The sequence below is a fragment of the Homarus americanus genome, unplaced genomic scaffold (genome assembly GCF_018991925.1).
Source record: "Homarus americanus isolate GMGI-L3 unplaced genomic scaffold, GMGI_Hamer_2.0 scaffold39155, whole genome shotgun sequence".
Lineage (NCBI taxonomy): Eukaryota > Metazoa > Arthropoda > Malacostraca > Decapoda > Nephropidae > Homarus > Homarus americanus.
Window position 1 is genome coordinate 7,502,238 of NW_024737042.1, and position 21,541 is coordinate 7,523,778.

Sequence of the window (21,541 nt, forward strand, 5' to 3'; positions counted from 1 at the left end):
TTTATTGTCACATGAGAAAATTTTTAAAGTTAAATATATACCAATTAGCTAAAAAGAGTATCTTGGAGGCAAGGAGACGTGCGCATCAAATGCACCCTAGAAATCGATAACATGCTCAGCCGTTCCCCATTAGCTGAGAAAGTTCGCGCGTTTTCCCCCGACTGGTTGGTTCAAACTGAAGCGTCAGCTGTGAGTGGTCGAGGGGCCTCACCCCCCACTGCCATTGGCTACCGTGGCACACATGGGTGGAATGGATACAAGACTCGCGCGAATCGTACCTGAAACTATCTAGGCGGTAGAGGCAGTGTCTGCAACTGGTGGTTGTGGACGTTCTCCGGGTCATCCAGGTGATCTTCAGCCATCTGGCCAAGGTAAACTTATGGATACAAGTACCTTCCCAGCAGCTGTGTTGCCTCAGGCTGTGCTGCCGTGTTCGGGGCACCAGACATCAGTTTACTGTGTGTTTTTCCCCCGTCTTTGCAGTGGTCTGTCTGCCGCAGAGTTTTCCATATGGTAGAGTCCGCCTCGCTGTGTCCTTGTGAGTTATGTGTGGGTGGTGCTCGCTGCTACTGGGCTGTGTTTGTTTGTTACTGCGGCACTCTTCTCTATTCTCCTCGCTCTCACTGTGCTCATATAACGTGTCAAACATTACCCATCCCATAAATGAGATATATAAACATACACATGCTGAAATCGATTATCATTCTAATTAATGCACAAGTGTAATTTATGATGGTGTACAGTAATGCAAAACCACGTATAGTCTAAAGAGAAAAGTTCAGACCACGACAGTCACCGTCCTCACTGGCCCCGAAGGCGATGCAGTACCGGGTGTTTCAGTTCCTTGAGAGTGCAACAATCTCCCCAGTTTTATCAGGTCATGGTATACGTTGTAATAATATTAAAACTAACGGTGATAAACACTCATGAAGATAATTATAATGAACAAAAATAATAATGTTATATTAAGTTTATAACTTTAATATTTTTTCTCCATATACATAACGGACAGGAATATAATAACAGAGTATAATGTAGGCTACATTACCTACCTGCCAGGGGTCGACCTCCTATCTACCCGTGTATTAAGAAGCTTCACGACTACAATGTCCCTGAATCATGTAGGGTCATCGCCTCTATTATTATCCCGGGGAGGAGCCAAGACCGCGAGGAAAGGGGAGGGGAAGGGCTGTTACCTGCTGTTCTTGCTGGAGTAAATCTTAACCTACATCTTCAAGGTCACGGTGAGGTCAGAGGTGTAAATGCTGCTACATCTTTAGAACGAATATGACCTTGATCGTCATATCGTGTATATTTTGGGTTCATGTAGGACTAAGATGATATGTGTGTGTGTTTGAGTCACATATGGTTGAGATGGGTAGGATAATGTAATAATAATAAACGGTTTATTAATAGAGTTGCAGCCGGTGGCTGAAAATATACAGACTTACATTTGATTTAGACAATGATATAATATGCGTTGAATACATTTACAGGGCTGTACAGTACATAAATCAGGAGTTGCTTATTATTGTGTGTGTGTGTGTGTGTGTGTGTGTGTGTGTGTGTGTGTAAGTCATATATGGTTGAGATGGGTAGGGTAGGGTAGTGTGTGTGTGTGTGTGTGTGTGTCACATATGGTTGTGATGGTAAGGTAATGTGTGTGTGTGTGTGTGTGTAAGAAGGAGCCAGACACTTAACCCCTGATCTTCCTCCTGTGTGTGTGCACAGTATTTTATTTAGTGTCTGTGTTGTGTGGATGTACGCATGTGCATGTACAAAGAAAGACAAAAGTCGTCGTGAAATGTAGTGAAAACATATGCCGAAGGGCTAAACTTTTGGTGCGCTCTGCCTTGTGGTAGGGCTCTCATAATGTTTCACCAGTTATATTTAATCTTCGGACAAAACCGCGACACGAATTTTGTCTTTGATTGTACACGTATGTATGTGTGTGTGTGTGTGTGTGTGTATGTATGTATGTATGTATGTATGTATGTATGTATGTATGTATGTCACACTTTTAATTTCCCAGCAGGAAAGGGCGCAGCTAGCGACATAAGCATGTCATATAGTGCCGAGGGACACATACGATGCTCCTCCAGTGTGTGTGTGTGTGTGTGTGTCCTCTCAACTCGACTCGACTGGGGGAAGAAAAAAAAACGGTATCGGAGAATATTTTTTACGCTAAGATCTCCTCAAAAGTGGCGGCCATACTGAAGAGCAATTACCAGGAAAACACAGATACAAACAGGAGAAAGGTCAGGGGTTAAGTGTCAGGCTCCTTACACACACACACACACACACACACACACACACACACACACACACACCTGTGCCTGACCAACTCTCTCCCTCAAAATACCCATCAGTCCCGTTCATGTTATTACTGCCTCACCTCGCCCTTCACCTCCCACATTCTCTTCTCCTTCACCTCTCGCATCCGCCCCACCCCTTCTTCTCTCATCCCTCCACCCCTTCTTCACCCCTTTTCCCTATTTTGATCTTCCCTCTCAATCCCCTTCACTCAACCCTCCTCCCAGCCTCCTCCAGCCTCCAGCCTCCTCCAACCCGGCCTTCAGCCTCCACTCCAACCCGGCCTCCAGCCTTTTCTCAAACCTCCTTCCTTCCAATCCTTTTCCCCCCTTCCTTCATCCCCTCCAAATATGTTTCCTTCCTCTCTCCACCCGTCCTTCAATCCCTACCCCCAAGCAACACTCCTTTCTTCCCTCCAACCAATTTTCCTTCCCCCTTTCCCAACTCTCCTTCCTTTCTTCCCTCCAACCAATTTCCTTCCCCTTTCCAACCAACTCTCCTTCCCTCCTCAACCAACTCTCCTTCCTTCCCTCCAACCAACTCCCTTCCTTCCCTCTAACCAACTCTCCTTCCTTCCTTCCTTCCCTCCAACCAACTCTCCTTCCCTCCTCCTTCCTTTCCTTCCCTCCCTCCAACCACTCCAACAACTCTCCTTCCTTCCTTCCCTCCAACCAACTCTCCTTCCTTCCTTCCCTCCAACCAACTCTCCTTCCTTCCTCCCTCTCAACTCGCCTTCCCCTCCCCTCCAACCAACTCTCCTTCCCTTCCCTCCAACCAACTCTCCTTCCTTCCTTCCAACCAACTCCTTCCTTCCTTCCCTCCAACCATCTCCTCCTTCCTTCCTCCAACCAACTCTCCTTCCTTCCTTCCCCTCCAACCAACTCTCCTTCCTTCCTTCCTCCAACCAACTCCCTTCCCCTTCCAACCAACTTCTTCCCTCCCTCCAACCAACTCCTTCCTTCCTCCAACCAACTCTCCTTCCTTCCTCCAACCAACTCTCCTTCCTTCCTCCAACCATCTCCTTCCTTCCCTCCAACCATCTCTCATTCCTTCCTTCCTTCCTTCCAACTCTCCTTCCCTCCTCCAACTCTCCTTCCTTCCCTCCAACCAACTCTCCTTCCTTCCTTCCCTCCAACCAACTCTCCTTCCTCCATCCAACCAACTTTCCTTCCCTCCCTCCAACCAACTCTCCTTCCTTCCTTCCCTCCAACCAACTCTCCTTCCTTCCCTCCAACCAACTCTCCTTCCCTCCATCCAACCAACTCTCCTTCCTCCCTCCAACCAACTCTCCTTCCTTCCTTCCTTCCCTCCAACCAACTCTCTTCCTTCCTTCCCTCCAACCAACTCTCCTTCCTTCCTTCCCTCCAACCAACTCTCCTTCCTTCCTTCCTCCAACCAACTCTCCTTCCTTCCTTCCCCCAACCAACTCCTTCCTTCCCTCCAACCAACTCCTTCCTTCCCTCCAACCAACTCTCCTTCCTTCCTTCTCTTCCTTCCTTCCTTCCCTTCCTCCCTCAACCAACTCCCCTTCCTTCCCTCCAACCAACTCTCCTTCCTTCCCCTCCAACCAACTCTCCTTCCTTCCTTCCTTCCTTCCTCCTCCAACCAACTCTCCTTCCTTCCTTCCTTCCCTCCAAACCAACTCTCCTTCCTTCCCTCCAACCAACTCTTCCTTCCTTCCCTCCAACCAACTCGCCTTCCCTCCAACCAACTCTCCTTCCTTCCTTCCCTCCAACTCGCCTTCCCTCAACCAATTCTCCTTCCCTTCCTCCAACCAACTCTCCTTCCTTACCTCCAACCAACTCTCCTTCCTTCCTTTCCCTCCCTCCAACCAACTCTCCTTCCCTCCTTCCAACCAACTCTCCTTCCCTCCATCCATCCACATCTCCTTCCCTTCAATCAATTCTTCCCTCCCTCCAACCTTCTCTTCCTCCCTCCCTCTCTCCAACCTTCTCTTCCTACCTCCCTCCAACCTACCCTCCCACCAAGCAACTCTCCCTCCCTCTCTCCATATCCCCCTCTACACCCAGACGGCTCTACCCCAGGCCTGGCGATCTTATCTAAAGCCAGAACAAGCGGTGCTATCAAGCGAACACTCTTACCGTTGTTGTCTTATTCCCCGTGTGAGCCTCACCTTGGACGACACTGTTGACCTAAGCTGAGTGGGAGGAAAACACACACACACACACACACACACACACACACAGAGGGAGTGTGTGTGTGTGTGTGTGTGATCAGAGCCACGCTGATTTAATATACATATTCAGCAGTACACCAGTGATGCGCTATCATGTCTCTGGCTTTACTCTAGAGACAGGTACGAGGTATACTGAATACACACAGACTAAAAGCAAGTCATGTTTGGCCGTTCACTACTACCAGTACGAGCCTTTGTTCTTACTGATGGAGGCCGTGAACACTCATTCCATCCAGGGATTATCTGTAGCTGTATATGGTGCAGTAGATAGTGTGTGGGTTGGTGGGGTGAGTTGAGGATTGTGAGAGTAGGAGGGTGGTAGGTAAGGTGTGTGTGTGTGTGTAATTGAATGGATTGATGTGTGTGTTTGTGAGTTAGAGAAAGAATATATTATGTTTACTTACATGAAGCGACTCTTATATGTTATGAGGAACCATCCAGTGAGAAACAAACAGGACCAACAGCACACCCATTCCCCAATTATGCAACTGTATATTTCCAGCCTTCCGGTTGCCATGCTCTTTCAATAAACCGTTAATTATTATTATTATTATTATTATTATTATTTTATTATTATTATTATTATTATTATTATTATTATTAAAATTCCACTTGGTAAAAACATCCATCTAAAATAACAGCATCTTTTTGACCGTGAAATTTGTCTTCTTTTAACTTTCAAGAGTCAAGCAATAACTCAACTTTAGAACAACAGCTAACGACGCAATTAAAAAAAAATATTAGTTTGCACCACAAGGTCTCATATTTTAATTTTTCAAAACATTGTTGTTACGGGGAGAGTAATAAGTAAGAGGCTTTACTTGGTGTGAAAATAATCACGAATAACAGATTATTTATGTACGTGCTAAAATTATTCGTAAACATAGCTGATCACCACAGAGATTAAAATATGTACCTAAACATTATGTGGTCTAACAATTTCACCGTCTCTAGGGTCACCTGTCTCATCACCTCGGAATAGAGTTAATTGCATTTCTAGTTTAGTATACGCTGAGAAGGCTCCGTGTTCCTTGTCGCAACCAAAGAAAACCGAGATATTGGCTGTTGCCTTTAGTTGACGCGTCACTATCTGGCTTAAAAGCCGAGAAAACGTTAAAAAAATGATCACATAAAATACTGTTGTATGAAATTAATGGAAGCTATTAGCAAAATTTTCCATAATATCTACCTAAATTGAGCGATGGTATGAATGGGGCTTCTTTCATTTACAGTATTATTTGCCCGATTCATATTAATTGAAAACACCCTAAAAGTTGATAGTTCAGCGATCAGATTTTGCTGTACAGTACATTTATATGAGTGGTTTCCTAAATGATGCACATACACGCGCTGTAATAAATACCGATACTTAATGACTTACGAGACGACTGGACAAACAATAGAAGATCAAGATAGCTAATTCGATTAAGGTATGTGGTGGCTTCACTAGCTTGTCGCTTTTATCCATAATATATATAATTAACTTCACTAGCTTGTCGCTTTTATGCAATATATATGTAATTAACAAGACAATATCCTACGTTGGTAAGCTTTATTTAGTGTTAGTCGTGTAAATTTGACGTGCATATGATGGTTCCCGAGAGACCGGGGAGAGGTACGAGTATATGACAAGAAATTACGGCCTAGAGCCCTAGACAATGTGCTTTTAGGTGGTTGGTGTTCCAACCTATTAGCCTGGGAAGACTACGGTACAATATTTCTTCCTTGAACTTCGACTAGCAGTTCAGGTCAGCAGTCACACCCTTAGAGGTAAACCAACCCTAGGATCCCGGGGATTACACACACACATTCTCATTAGTGTGTAGCGTAGCATTTTTTGGCACAAATTTACAGTTTAGTTACCCACGCCTTGCCAATTCAATTACAAACCTTTAAGTCCACAGCCGTGCCTCAGCAAGCACACGTCTACGGTAATCATATCCACGGCCGTCTCCCAGTAAGCTCACAGCAAGGTCAATATAGACGCTCACAGCTACAGTAAACATATCCACGGCCGTGTCCCAGCAAGAAGCCCACGGTTACAGTAAACATGTCCGCAGTGATGTACATATGTTGTGGAGAGACGGGCTAGTCTTATTAAGTGGGTTTCAGTGTATACATTTATATTAAAATGGGTGGAGGGCCCCAGGCTGGATTACCAACTGAGTCTCCTTCAGCCGCTCAACATATTTAAATTTTAAAATTTAAGCAACTTCAATGCATCAGTTTATCTATTATGTAAGAGGTATACAGTATATAATATTATAGAAAATATTATAATTTTATTAGTTTTACAAAAAAAACAGCTCGACACTTTCTCCCATTAAATATTAAAGTTAATCTGGTACTGTATCCACATTGACAACATTATTTTGAAATACCAGTATACCTTAAAACTATCAAGGTTTCCCCCTGAGCGTGACATTGTGAGACACCCTTAGAAACGTATGTCTCCCCCCCTCCATGTAGTGTTTTAAAAACGATATAAGAAATTCTAAAGAATAGTTTGTAATTATTAGGACTAAGCATACTTCATACTACCATTAAAAATACATGATTTACCGAAAGTTACCGTGTTTAGGACACACCAGCTCTTCTATCACAAATTAATTCTTGTTACATAATTATTAAAAACAATTATAAGCAATGGCGAACATGAGATACTGTACATATTTTAATTTGGAAACATTAATAAAAGCATCACCCAATATGAATTAAAATTTTCAGACATTTTAATTATGATTCGTACTTTTGTGTGACGGAGAGCTTTTGGAAATGGAAAAAAATGCTATAATAAAAAAGTGATTTGTTTCTGACAATGACCTACTGGGATGATAACCCTTTCGCCGCGTTTCACGCACTTGCCATTATATTCTGGCTACCGCCAGACGATTTTATTCGGCTTAGGGTAACCTCCCGCTGCTAAAGGGTTAACAAGTGGACCTATAACGTACACACAGGAGTCAGGATGGAGGTTAGTTATATTTGCTCTCAAGATATAATTCGTGTAATTTTCTTTTTCCTTAATTTATATTTTTATTTAGTTTTTCATTATCTTTAGTATTCACATTTCTAGTTAACTATATTGTTTACAAATTTTATTATTAGATTCATTAATTAGTCATGTGTTACTGTAGTATTTCTGACGGTGACATAAGAATTTGGACACACACACACACACTTATCAAATAACAAGGTACTAGAGTGTATTTGACAGTAACGATACACCTTGTGGTATAGGTGAAAAGTTGACTGTATTGTTGTGGTGTCGGTGATGGTGTTACAATGGGTGAAGTCGTTTTAATGGTGCTCGGGTGGACGCAGAGGCATAATGGATTGTAGTGGTTATGGTGCTGTGCTTACTGGTAATAGTCGTATAGTGGTGATGTTGATAGTATTGGTGGTGGTGGTATTGTGTTAATATTGTGGTGATGGTTGTTTAAAGGTGGTGGTATAGTGTTGATGGTGGTACAGTGTTAATATTGTGGTGATGGTTGTTTAAAGGTGGTGGTATAGTGTTGATGGTGGTACAGTGTTAATATTGTGGTGATGGTTGTTTAAAGGTGGTGGTATAGTGTTGATGGTGGTACAGTGTTAATATTGTGGTGATGGTGTTTGATGGTGGTGGTATAGTGTTAATATTGCGGTGATGGTGTTTGATGGTAGTGGTATAGTGTTGATGGTGGTGGTATAGTGTTAATATTGTGGTGATAATTGTTTGATGGTGGTGGTTTAGTGTTGATAGTGGTAGTGTGTTGATGGTGATGGTATAGTGTTGATGGTGGTGGTATAGTGTTAATATTGTAGTGATGGTTGTTTGGTGGTGGTTGTATTGTGCTGAAGGTGGTAGTGGTATAGTGTTGATGGTGATGGTAGTGTTAATATTGTAGTGATGATTGTTTGGTAGTGGTATTGTGTTGATGGTGATGGTATAGTGTTGATGGTGATGGTAGTGTTAATATTGTAGTGATGGTTGTTTGGTAGTGGTATTGTGTTGATGGTGATGGTATAGTGTTGATGGTGGTGGTATAGTGTTGATGGTGGTGGTATAGTGTTGATGGTGGTGGTATAGTGTTGATGGTGATGGTATAGTGTTGATGGTGGTGGTATAGTGTTGATGGTGATGGTATAGTGTTGATGGTGGTGGTATGTTGATGTGATGGTATGGTTGATGGTGGTGGTATAGTGTTGATGGTGGTGGTATAGTGTTGATGGTGGTGGTTATAGTGTTGATGGTGGTGGTATAGTGTTGATGGTGGTGGTATAGTGTTGATGGTGGTGGTATAGTGTTGATGGTGGTGGTATAGTGTTGATGGTGGTGGTATAGTGTTGATGGTGGTGGTATAGTGTTGATGGTGTGGTATAGTGTTGATGGTTGGTATAGTGTGTGGTGGTATAGTGTTGATGGTGATGGTATAGTGTTGATGGTGATGGTATGAGTGTTGATGGTGATGGTATAGTGTTGATGGTGATGGTATAGTGTTGATGGTGGTGGTATAGTGTTGATGGTGGTGGTATAGTGTTGATGGTGGTGGTATAGTGTTGATGGTGATGGTATAGTGTTGATGGTGGTGGTATAGTGTTGATGGTGATGGTATAGTGTTGATGGTGGTGGTATAGTGTTGATGGTGATGGTATGTGTTGATGGTGGTGGTATAGTGTTGATGGTGGTGGTATGGTGTTGATGGTGGTATAGTGTTGATGGTGGTATAGTGTTGATGGTGGTGGTATGGTGTTGATGGTGGTGGAATGGTGTTGATGGTGGTATAGTGTTGATGGTGATGGTATAGTGTTAATATTGTAGTGATGGTTGTTTGGTGGTGGTATAGTGTTGATGGTGATGGTATAGTGTTAATCTTGTGGTGATGGTGGTGGTATAGTGTTGATGGTGGTGGTATAGTGTTGATGGTGATGGTATAGTGTTAATGGCGGTGGTAAGTGTTAATGGCGGTGGTAAGTGTTAATGGCGGTGGTAAGTGTTAATGGCGGTGGTAAAAGTGTTGATGGTGGTGGGAAGTGTTAATACCAGGATGCTCGTCGGAGGGGAGGAGGGAGGGATGTAGTGTTAGGTTTAGCTGTGGTCATATTGATTGTGACGGTGGACGTAAAAATAACAGAAGGTCACGTGAGTTATGTGGAGGCGAGAGGTATAAGGTCAAACTGTGTGTGTGTGTGTGTGTGGAGGTTATATCCACCACTAGATGAACGTGTCCTAACTTGTTGATGTTGTGGCTGAACGTGTTTTTGGATGGTGGATTAGAACGTGTGTGTGTGCGGATGGTGGATCAGAGAACGTGTTTGTGGATGGTGGATCAGAATGTGTTTGTGAATGGTGGATCAGTGTGTGTGTTTGTGGATGGTGGATTAGAACGTGTGTGTGTGTGGATGGTGGATTAGAACGTGTGTGTGTGTGTGTGTGGATGGCGGATTAGAACGTGTGTGTGGATGGTGAATTAGAACGTGTGTGTGGATACTGGATTAGAGAACGTGTTTGTGGATGGTGGTATCAGAACGTGTTTGTGGATGGTGGATCAGAGAACGTGTTTGTGGATGGTGGATCAGAGAATGTGTGTGTGGATGGTGAATTAGAACGTGAGTGTGGATGCTGGATTAGAGAACGTGTTTGTGGATGGTGGATCAGAGAACGTGTATGTGGATGGTGAATCAGAACGTGCTTGTGGATGGTGGATCAGAGAACGCGTTTGTGGATGATGAATCAGAACGTGCTTGTGGATGGTGGTATCAGAACGTGTTGGTGGATCAGAGAACGCGTTTGTGGATGGTGGATCAGAACGTATTTATTCCGGTCGAGTCTCATCACCATTTTGACGCCCTCTTAAGCTACCCATTGTATGTACCAATCAATGCTTAGATGAACCAATCAGGAGCGTCCTCATATCTCCAACGAAAAAGCACAAAACAACCTTAAGTGTTGATCAAGTTTGGTCGTGAGGGCAGCGAGGCGGTGTTAAAGATGAGACACTTGTAAGTCATCTGAAGATTAGACACCCCTCAGCTAAACTAACCTAACTTAACTTGGGAGGAGGAGTTAGGTTAAGTCAAAGTAGATGAGGTTAGGTTAAGTTTGAGTTACTAATTTAGGTTAGGATAGGTTTCTCTCCCCCTCTCTCACCTATTCTTCCTCCCTCTCACCCTTTCCCCCCCATTCTCTCACCCATTCCTACCTCTTAACCATCTCTTCCCCCTCACCCATTCCCCCTCCCCTCTCAACCATTCCTCCTCCTCTCACATCCATTCCTACCTCTCACCCAACCCTCCCTCTCACCCAATCCTCCACCTCACCCATCCTCCCTCTCACCCATTTCACCCCCCCTCTCTCTCACCCATTCCTCCCCCATGACGAGACATTAAACATTTCCTTCACTGCGCCACGCTCCTCAACTCCCGCCTTTAAAAATGAACAAGTCAATAAAATATTACCACCGACCTCATGAATTCGAAAATCGGACTCTGGTAAGAAGAAGGAAATGATGATGATGATGAGGATGAAGATGGTGAAGAAGAGGAAGATAATAAAGGTGAATATGAAGAAGAGGAAGATGAAGAAGAGGAATATGGTGAAGAAGAGGAATATGGTGAAGAGGAGGAATATGGTGAAGAGGACTATGGAGAAGAAGAGGAATATGGTGAAGAAGAGGAATATGGTGAAGAAGAGGAATATGGAGAAGAAGAAGGTGTAGCGAGCCATATCATTTTCTTGTAAGACTGACCACCACCCTAAGAACAGACATGGAAGACATGTAACTATAGACAACAAACTTGACTGGAAGGCCCATGTAAATAACACAGTCAAGGCAGCCTGGTACCGTCTTTACATGCTATGACGACTTAGGTCACTTGGGACACCCACACCAGAGCTGAGGACCATCTACAACGCCTTTATTCTCCCCAAACTAACGTATGCATCACCAGCCTGGTCGTCTTCCCTCAACTCCACCCAACAACGTCAGCTAGAGAAGGTACAGAAAGGGCCCGCAAAATCATGCTCGGCACTGACTACTCCGGCTACACCAACGCTCTCTCCACCCTGGAAATGCCATCCCTCAGTGACCTCCACCACCAAGCACTGGAAAGGTTTGGCAGCCAACTATTGCACCACTCTCGTCATCGCCACCTCCTGCAGCCCCCCACCCACCTCGCACAGTCCGCCACTACAACAAAATTCAGCCCATAAGAGCCCGCACCGATAGATTTAAGAATAGCACCATACCATCTATTGTTAAAATAATAAACAACGCCTGATTTATGTACTGTACAGCCCTGTAAATGTATTCAATGCATATTATATCATTATGTCTAAATCAAATGTAAGTGTATATTTTCAGCCACCGGCTGCAACTCTATTAATAAACCGTTTAATATTATTATTATTATTATTATTAATTATTTTCTCGGGAGATTTTGGAAATTAGGAACAATATTAATACAGGGTGAGAGAGAGAATTTTACACATGCGTCCTGTATAGTTTATTGTGTAGCCTCCTAACCTCTCCAACCTTTTCCTTGCCCCTTCGTTCCACCTTCATTAAACCATAACCCACAATACTCTACCAGCTCCATAAAGGAACCCTGGCCATAGGACGTCACTTCTACTTTCACTATTGGCTACTGAAAAAAAAATAGGAACATAATCCAATCACATAACAATAAGCGCTGGAAGTTACATCTAATACACTATAGGACTAGCCGTGTGTCTGTCTGTCTGTCTGTTCTGGGCAGCCGAAACGGCACAATCGTTTTTCATAAAACTTGGTGGGAAAAATCTCAAAAAAATTCGTAGAGTGGAACAAACCAGGTCCCATGTCGATGGTTTCTTTAGGAAGGCATTAATTAACCATTTTATTTACGATGGAAAACGATGCAAGTCTACGGATTTAGCGCACCCTGATTAACCATGCAAATCTACGGACTTGGCGCACCCTCATTCGCTGTACGCTAGCCAAGCACGAGTGTTCAAGCTTTCACTGGGCACGAAGGTGCTCGCGATCACTTGTGTTTACTATCCAAGTACATTATTTGACCCTAAACATATAATATATCTGGTTTAGGCCGGATAATGTCATTCTCCTAATCCTTATCCTAAACCAATCCCCTGCCCTAATACCACCTTAGTACAGTCCTAATGCTAATCCCTGTCCTACCCATTAACACAATCAATAGTCTCTCTATCTTAGCTACATATGTCAAGACAAGTCAAGGGAAGATATAATCAACAGTGTAGAGGTTTGGATGCCTGTATTATACCCATTTCTTTTGATCTATCTCAGCTGTGGATCAATTCTTACTGTACAGTGTGAAAGAGAGTCGACTGGAAGGTATTGGCGAGGGGACGAGTTGTTGTCGTTGTCTGATGCTCGTGGAGTGTTGTGCTAGTGAGTGAGAGAACGAGTTGTTGTTGTTGGTGTTGTCTGATGCTCGTGGAGTGTTGTGCTAGTGAGTGAGAGAACGAGTTGTTGTTGTTGTCTGATGCTCGTGGAGTGTTGTGCTAGTGAGTGAGAGAACGAGTTGTTGTATGATGACTGTGAAGTGTTGTGTTGGTGATGCAAGTGGTAGCCCAGCTAGACCCTCCAGGTAACAGTCAGAGGAATACACCACCCACCTTCACCACCACCATAACCATACTACAGGACCAGGATTCTCAGAAGTAAACACGTTGATGTGTCCTTGTAACTGCAAATGTAAGAACGTACCAAAAAAAAACTAACTTACGCCCCCCTAAAAATCCAAAAAGGCATAAAAAATTACATTGAGTACCATAATTAGACATCCGCTTAGCACTAATTAGGGGACACAATTACGGAAATAATCTCAATAGAAGTGCACCTAAGTTCACTGTTATCTACACAATGACAGGGGAAACTACGAGAAGTTCCTACATTGTCTCCCACAGTCAGGGCACATGACGCCTGGACCACGGACAGACTCCCTTGGGTTGACAGGTCAATGGTCTCAGAATGGCCCAGTAAGCCAGGCTGTTTGGTGGGTGGGTGGGTTGGAGGTGACACGCCCGCCCATCTTGGCCTCCAGTCACAACCATCGTATCATAAAATGAAAAATAAAAAAAAATAAAACACACACACACACACAAAGGATAACATGAACTGATTACTGGATGTGTTTAGCAACTTGAAAATATATATTCTTAAAACACTCGAAACGTCTCACAGCTTCTAAAGAGCTACCTTATCACCTGAAGATTACACACCCCACCTTATTTCACCTGAAAGTTAATCACTCCACAGCTAATAAAATCTAACCTAACCAAGAGACGTAGAGTGAGGGGAGATATGATCGAGGTGTATAAATGGAAGTCAGGGTTAAACAAAGGGGACATTACAAAGGTACTCAAACTGTCCAACCAGAAGAGAACTTGTAACAATGGTTTTAAATTAAACAAATTTAGATTTAGGCGTGAAATAGAATAGTGGATGAGTGAAACAAGTTACCAAACACCATCATTAACTCGAATACGCTGGATAGCTTCAAATATAAGTTGGATGGATATATGAGCGATAGGGGTTGGGTGTAAATGGGACTGCCCAGTGTGGGCCAATAGGCCCGCTACAGTTTCCTCCATTCTTTTGTTCTTATGTTCTCTTATCTCTCACGCTCGCTCACGAGCTCTCTCTCTCTCACGAGCACACACGCACACACAAGCAAACATACGCACACCAATCACCCGCTGGTCGTGTTGATATAATAGGGGTAGGGGCCAGGCAATAAAGTTACCAGAGTATCTAACCAACACCGTTTTATAATCCTAACCTTTTCGATTTGTATATTAATAATCACATGACAGGTGTACTAAACAACCACCTGCGCTAAATAATGACATTCGGCCATATTGGGTTCTATAGGTCAGAGGGTAATTCAAACACTGTTAATGACGAGGTGATAAAAGGCGAGAGAAATGTCACCGGTATTGGCAGTCAAACAGGACCCCCCCCCCCTTTCCACCCACTAGCTGTGATAGGGGGTCAGAGGTCACGGGTCAGGTCAGGAGGTCACTTGATTAAGTCTCAGGGGGCAACATGGTTAAGTCTCGGGGGCCAAATGATCAAGTCTCAGGGGCCACATGATCAAGTCTCAGAGGGTCACATGATTAAATCTAAGGGGGGGGGGGGGCGCCACAGGTTAGGTCAGGTCACATAATCAAAGAATCTCCCAGCGTCACATCTCTGTATATCTACCTACACCAACACCCGGATATTTAAATTAAGTGATTAACACAGGGATTTACATTAACTAGTGGCAACACCTGAGCTAGGATTAATGTTCCTCTCAAAGGTCCGCATGATAAATATTTTCTTGGAACTGAACATGGATCTTAAACTGGTGGCCCTTAGGTTACCCCCCCCCCCAAAAAAAAACGTGAAACTATACCTTAACTATGTTCTGTAAATAGCACACACACACGCACACACCAAAGTGCTTGAATTATTTAAACCTCAAAAATAAACACGAAAATTACACGTTACTAATTTAACTAGATACGTCCAGTTAACACCAGCCAAAGGAAAAAAAATATATGGTACAGAACATTTGGAAAGATTCTGAATACACCATCAGGGCTAATTCTGATGCTATATTTTTTTATTACTTAGGACCCCAAGATGGTTAGTACACTGATCTGATTTTCACTGGTACACTGATCTGAGTTTCACCGATACACTAATCTGAGTTTCACCGATACACTAATCTGAGTTTCACAGATACACTAATCTGAGTTTCACAGATACACTAATCTGGATTTCACCGATACACTGTTCAGAGTTTTCACTGGTACACTGTTCAGAGTTTTCACTGGTACACTGTTCAGAGTTTTCACTGGTACACTGTTCAGAGTTTTCACTGGTACACTGTTCAGAGTTTTCACTGGTACACTGTTCAGAGTTTTCACTGGTACACTGTTCAGAGTTTTCACTGGTACACTGTTCAGAGTTTTCACTGGTACACTGTTCAGAGTTTCACTGGTACACTGTTCAGAGTTTCACTGGTACACTGTTCAGAGTTTCACTGGTACACTGTTCAGAGTTTCACTGGTACACTGTTCAGAGTTTCACTGGTACACTGTTCAGAGTTTTCACAGGTACACTGTTCAGAGTTTCACTGGTACACTGTTCAGAGTTTCACTGGTACACTGTTCAGAGTTTCACTGGTACACTGTTCTGGTCGAAGGGAAATACATTCGGCTCTTATTGCTAATAGTGAAGCGCATTTAATTTTGGTCGAGGGTCGTGGAGGGAATACAATGTAATATTTCTCTGCGTGAGTGGCTGCAACTATGTGCTGTAATGGGGAACACGAGGGTCAGCAACATGGTGATATTATTGTTATTATTATTGACATTATTACTGTTGATATTATTACTGTTGATATTATTAATGTTGATAACATTACTGCTGATATTATTATTATTATTATTATTATTATTATTATTATTATTATTATTATTATTACTGTTGATATTTGATTTAAAATATTATTATCGATATTATTATTATAACCATATGATTAAACTTTTCACTAATAACCAAGAAAAATATTTATAATATTTTTCCGAGGAGGAGGAAGGAGGGGGTGGGGGGATCCTCAAATAATATAATTAATCGATATTATTCTGTCCTGGATCTTTCTGAACCCTGTACTTAAAAGTGTTCCTCTGCCGCCACCACCATCATTTCCAAATACAGTAATAATAAAAATAAATTAATCACTAAAACTTTAAACCACTGATCCTCTTCCATCATTAATTACAAACTTCTAGAGGGAGGAAATAAGTCACTATAATCAGTTAATTTACATAAGAGAGGGAAAAACATTAAAACACATGAAGATTAGTCACTCCAGGTTATTTCCCTTGATTGAATATCCAAACGTTACCTGTAGGGTGAGGGAGGGGGGTGGATTAAGTGAGGTTATCGTTAGGGTGGTTAATAATAAGCTAGTGGGTCTAATCTTGACGTGTTCCAAATAAATCTTGGTTTAGGTTCAGTAGTGTTGTAGTAATGTTTCTTATTGAATTGTCTGTATTTCCCAGGTAAGTTGATGACGTCAGCTGGGGCGTAGACAACTCAAGGTAATTGTATGTTTTAAGTTATTATTTGTTAAGGAAATCCAGTCATACCTGGTGATACACAGAAAGACGATGGATTAAAGTTAGTATGATACTTGCATGCGTGTATGTATCCTCACAGTCATGTATACACGTCTGCACTTGTATAAAGGTAAGTATAAGGATCGGTAACACGCTCTCAATGGTGTTAACTTAGCGCATAATATTATATCAGCGAAATAATATCAACTAACTTATGACAAAGTTTCCTCAGTGCAGTACACAATTTCGTCTTCAACTAAGGAACGTATTTAAAAGTGAATTATAATGATACAAACATTCTATCCCGTCCCTCAGTGGCGTGAGAGGGAGGTACCCAGTGTGTGGGGTTCGGTACACAGGTGCGACTCTTGCTATATTAGAGATATAATATGAAATTGCTTCTTGCAGCACCAGTGATGAATTCATGGGGTGTAGCGTGTGTAAGGTGCTGGAGTAGTGTACTCTCTGGGTGTGCGTGATTACCGCACCTGTTTTGAGAGAGAGAAAGTTATTCACAGGTGTACAGTATACCTGAAGACAGGTGTGAGTTGGAGTTGGCAGGGTTAACACAGCAGTGAGCCTCTCGTCTTATTGTACGTCAAGTGTCCCCTACACGTGTGGGTGTCTACAGTTCTCACGTGATCACACACACACACAATACGATTCTAAGGTAATTACCCACTCAGGTGAGTACCTCATCCAGCTAATGATTCACCTACATATTTACAACACCTTTTTGTGACTGTAAGGTTGCTTATACATTAATGTTGGTGAATAATACACAAATATTCAAGAAATTTATAAATTAGATACTCAGGGTTATGAGCACTGATATATACAGGTGAAATAGCGTCTAGTTACCCCGGTTGGTTGTTTACAGCGTGAATAAATCCGTATTCAGTGTTAACCAAACTAGCAGAACGGTATAACATCAATAAGTTCCGCCAGCCTTCGCCCGGGCACCTATACGTCCTGATAAGGTATGAACATATTACGTCCATTAATTCTTAGCATATAACTGTTTTTCTCAAGATAATGCCTACCATTTTTTTTACCCCAGATTATTTCTTCCTCGATTATATTTGTCTAATGTCTGTCTTTTTTAACCCCAGATTATTTCCCCCCCAAATATACAGGTGTTGTCTGTTATTGTTCTTTTGACCAAGTTGTTTCCTCTGAAGGTATCGTGGATTTTGTCTTATTTTGGCCATTTTCTTGTTATCTTCCGTCAGAAATGTTACTAATAATAACACTACCGTAATTATATCAAGAAGTTAGCACCCAATCGTGCTAAGAGTCGACAGATGTTCTGAGACTCGCTACACACATTCAAATATATCTGGTATCACTAGGCGGAGTTGTTACCAAGAGCGGTGTAACCCCTCGAGTACGATAACTTTACCTCCACCCCTTCGAGTACACTAACGTCATCGTACTCAATGCAACTGGTCGTGCAGGGGATCGAGTCATCATACTCCAGGAGAATGAGTCATTATACTCCAGGAGAATGAGTCATTATACTCCAGGAGAATGAGTCATTATACTCCAGGAGAATGAGTCATCATACTCCAGGAGAATGAGTCATCATACTCCAGGAGAATGAGTCATTATACTCCAGGAGAATGAGTCATTATACTCCAGGAGAATGAGTCATCATACTCCAGGAGAATGAGTCATCATACTCCAGGAGAATGAGTCATTATACTCCAGGAGAATGAGTCATTATACTCCAGGAGAATGAGTCATTATACTCCAGGAGAATGAGTCATTATACTCCAGGAGAATGAGTCATTATACTCCAGGAGAATGAGTCATTATACTCCAGGAGAATGAGTCATTATACTCCAGGAAAATGAGTCGTCATACTCCAGGAGAATGAGTCATTATACTCCAGGAGAATGAGTCATCGTATTCCAGGAGAATGAGTCATCGTATTCCAGGAGGATGAGTATCGTATACTTGTACTCCAATGGGTCGTCATCATACTCCAGGGGGACGAGTCATCGTACTCCAAGAGGATGAGTCATCGTACTCCAGGAGGATGAGTCATCGTACTCCAAGAGGATGAGTCATCGTACTCCAGGAGGATGAGTCATCGCACTCCAGGAGGATGAATCATCGCACTCCAGGAGGATGAATCATCGCACTCCAGGAGGATGAGTCATCACACTCCAGGAGGATGAGTCATCGTACTCTAGGAGGATGAGTCATCGTACTCTAGGAGGAGGAGTGAGGCCATCATACTCCAGGGGGACGAGTCATCGTACTCCAAGAGGATGAGTCATCGTACTCCAGGAGGATGAGTCATCGTACTCCAAGAGGATGAGTCATCGTACTCCAGGAGGATGAGTCATCGCACTCCAGGAGGATGAATCATCGCACTCCAGGAGGATGAATCATCGCACTCCAGGAGGATGAGTCATCACACTCCAGGAGGATGAGTCATCGTACTCTAGGAGGATGAGTCATCGTACTCTAGGAGGAGGAGTCCTTGGACTCCAGGGAGCCAGGAGGAGGAGCATCGTGAGTCATCGTACTCCAGGAGGAGGAGGAGGAGGAGGAGGAGTCATCGTACTCCAGGAGGAGGAGTCCTTGTACTCAGGGGCCGGGAGGAAGGAGCATCGTACTCCTGGAGGAGGAGTCATCATGCTCAGGGAGGTCCTTATGCTCCTGGAGTCATCGTACCCCAGGAGGTCATCGTACCCCCAGAAGGGAGGAGTCATCGTACTCAGGAGGGAGTCATCGTACTCCGGGAGGACGGAGATCATCACGTACTCCAGGAGGTCATCGTACCCCAGGAGAGTCATCTCGTACTCCAGGAGGAGGAGTCATCGTACTCAGGAGGTCATCGTACTCAGGGAGGGAGGAGTCCTTGTACTCCTGGAGGAGTCATCATACTCAGGAGGAGTCATCGTGGGAGGAGGTCATCGTACTCAGGAGGAGTCTCATCGTACTCCAGGAGGAGGTCATCGTACTCCAGGAGGAGGAGTCATCGTACTCAGGAGGTCATCATTTTACCCAGGAGGATGAGTCATCGTACTCCAGGAGGAGGGTCATCATTTTCCAGGAAGGTCATCGTACTCCAGGAGGAGGAGTCATCATTACTCAGGAGGAGTCATCGTGTACTCAGGAGGAGGAGTCCTTGTACTCAGGGGAGCCAGGAGGAGTCATCATTTTGGGAGAGAGTCATCGTACTCCAGGAGGAGGAGTCATCGTACCCCAGGAGGGAGTCATCGTACTCCACGAGGACGAGTCATCGTACTCCACGAGGACGAGTCATCGTACTCCACGAGGACGAGTCATCGTACTCCACGAGGACGAGTCATCGTACTCCACGAGGATGAGTCATCGTACTCCACGAGGACGAGTCATCGTACTCCACGAGGATGAGTCATCGTACTCCACGAGGATGAGTCATCGTACTCCACGAGGATGAGTCATCGTACTCCACGAGGATGAGTCATCGTACTCCACGAGGATGAGTCATCGTACTCCAGGGGTCGAGATTTACGGGTAATGCTCAAAGGATTAATTCACTGCACTAAGAGAGGTTGGCTGAGATCTTAACAACGTAAGCCAATTATGAACCGTGCCCGGCTCTCACCCCGGGCGTCTGCTGAATGGTCAATAATTGCATTAGGAGTTATATTAAGGTTGTCGAGGGGGAGTGAAGTTACTGAATGAAAGGCGGTGAGGGGAGGAAGGAAGGAGGACGGGAAGGAAGGAGGACGGGAAGGAAGGAGGACGGGAAGGAAGGAAGGAAGGAGGATGGGGGAGGAAAGTAGGGCGGAAAGGGAGTGCAACTGAGGATTTATATCAGACAAAAATAAATAAATAAATAGACCTTTAACAAAACTTGTTCACCACTTGGCATGACCACACCTGAAACAACATATCATCAGTATCAGAGGTCACGTTTAAGGTATTCAGGACGGGCAACACATTAAACTGGGCTAAAACGACATCTGACGGCCAAGTTGTGGACAAGTGGAATAGCTTACGTGTTCTGGTGGTCGGTCCCCCAGAGATTATGACCTCCTTAAGATCGGCTCAAGCTTATCTGAGGATGTTATCGGTGAAAAAAAAAACGATCGATGTACCTGAAAAGAAAATAGCGACAACGAAATTCTGCAAGTGATAATAATAATAACAATAATAATAATAATAATAATAATAATAGAGATTTTTTTATTATTTATATTATTTTTTTACAGGGGGTTATCCCATCCGGGCACGGGTCACTGACCCGCATCGGGGCTGGGGGGGGGGGAGGCGAATATTATTATTATAATAATAATAATAATAATAATAATAATAATAATAATAATAATAATAATAATAATAATAATAATAATAATAATAATAATAATAATAATTAAAAATAAATCATTTTACTTTTATAAAAAAAACTACAAAATTTAAAATAAAATTAAATTATAATAATAATAAATATCAATAGTGAGAAACAATATATGTATGTTGTGTTGTCAATAGTAAGAGAAACAATTGAGGCCCTGCAATTGTGTGTAAATGAGGCAGAAAATCAGATCAGCAACCTGGCATCATAATTTTTGTGATGCCATATGGCAGCAGGGTCTACCATTAGACAATACATTATGCTTCCAATATCTTCCCAGGTGGTAGTACCTCCTTAAGAACATAAGGAGTCTGCAATAGGATGATTGACCTGTGCATGGCAGCTCCTGTCGAGAGTTACAACCACTCACTATCATCCATGATTCTATCTAGCCTCCTTTTAAAACTTTCCAGCGTCCCAGCACATACTACGTAGTTGCTAAACTTGTTCCACTCGTCTACCACCCTATTCGTAAACCAGTTTTTTCCTATCCCCCTCCTTGTTTGATAGCTGCCTACTACCTACAATAATAGCAACACCCTTATTGTAATTATAG

General features: G+C 43.1%; 1 protein-coding gene across 1 annotated transcript in view; it reads left to right on the forward strand.

Annotated features, from left to right (window-relative positions):
* The first annotated feature begins 237 nt into the window (after window positions 1-237).
* The window catches only part of LOC121872649 (transmembrane ascorbate-dependent reductase CYB561-like), a 101,080-nt gene continuing 79,776 nt past the window's right edge, over window positions 238-21,541 (forward strand). The window contains exon 1 of the mRNA XM_042375585.1: window positions 238-371. The gene's annotated coding sequence lies outside the window, so the exon portion shown is untranslated. The remainder of the gene's footprint in view (window positions 372-21,541) is intronic.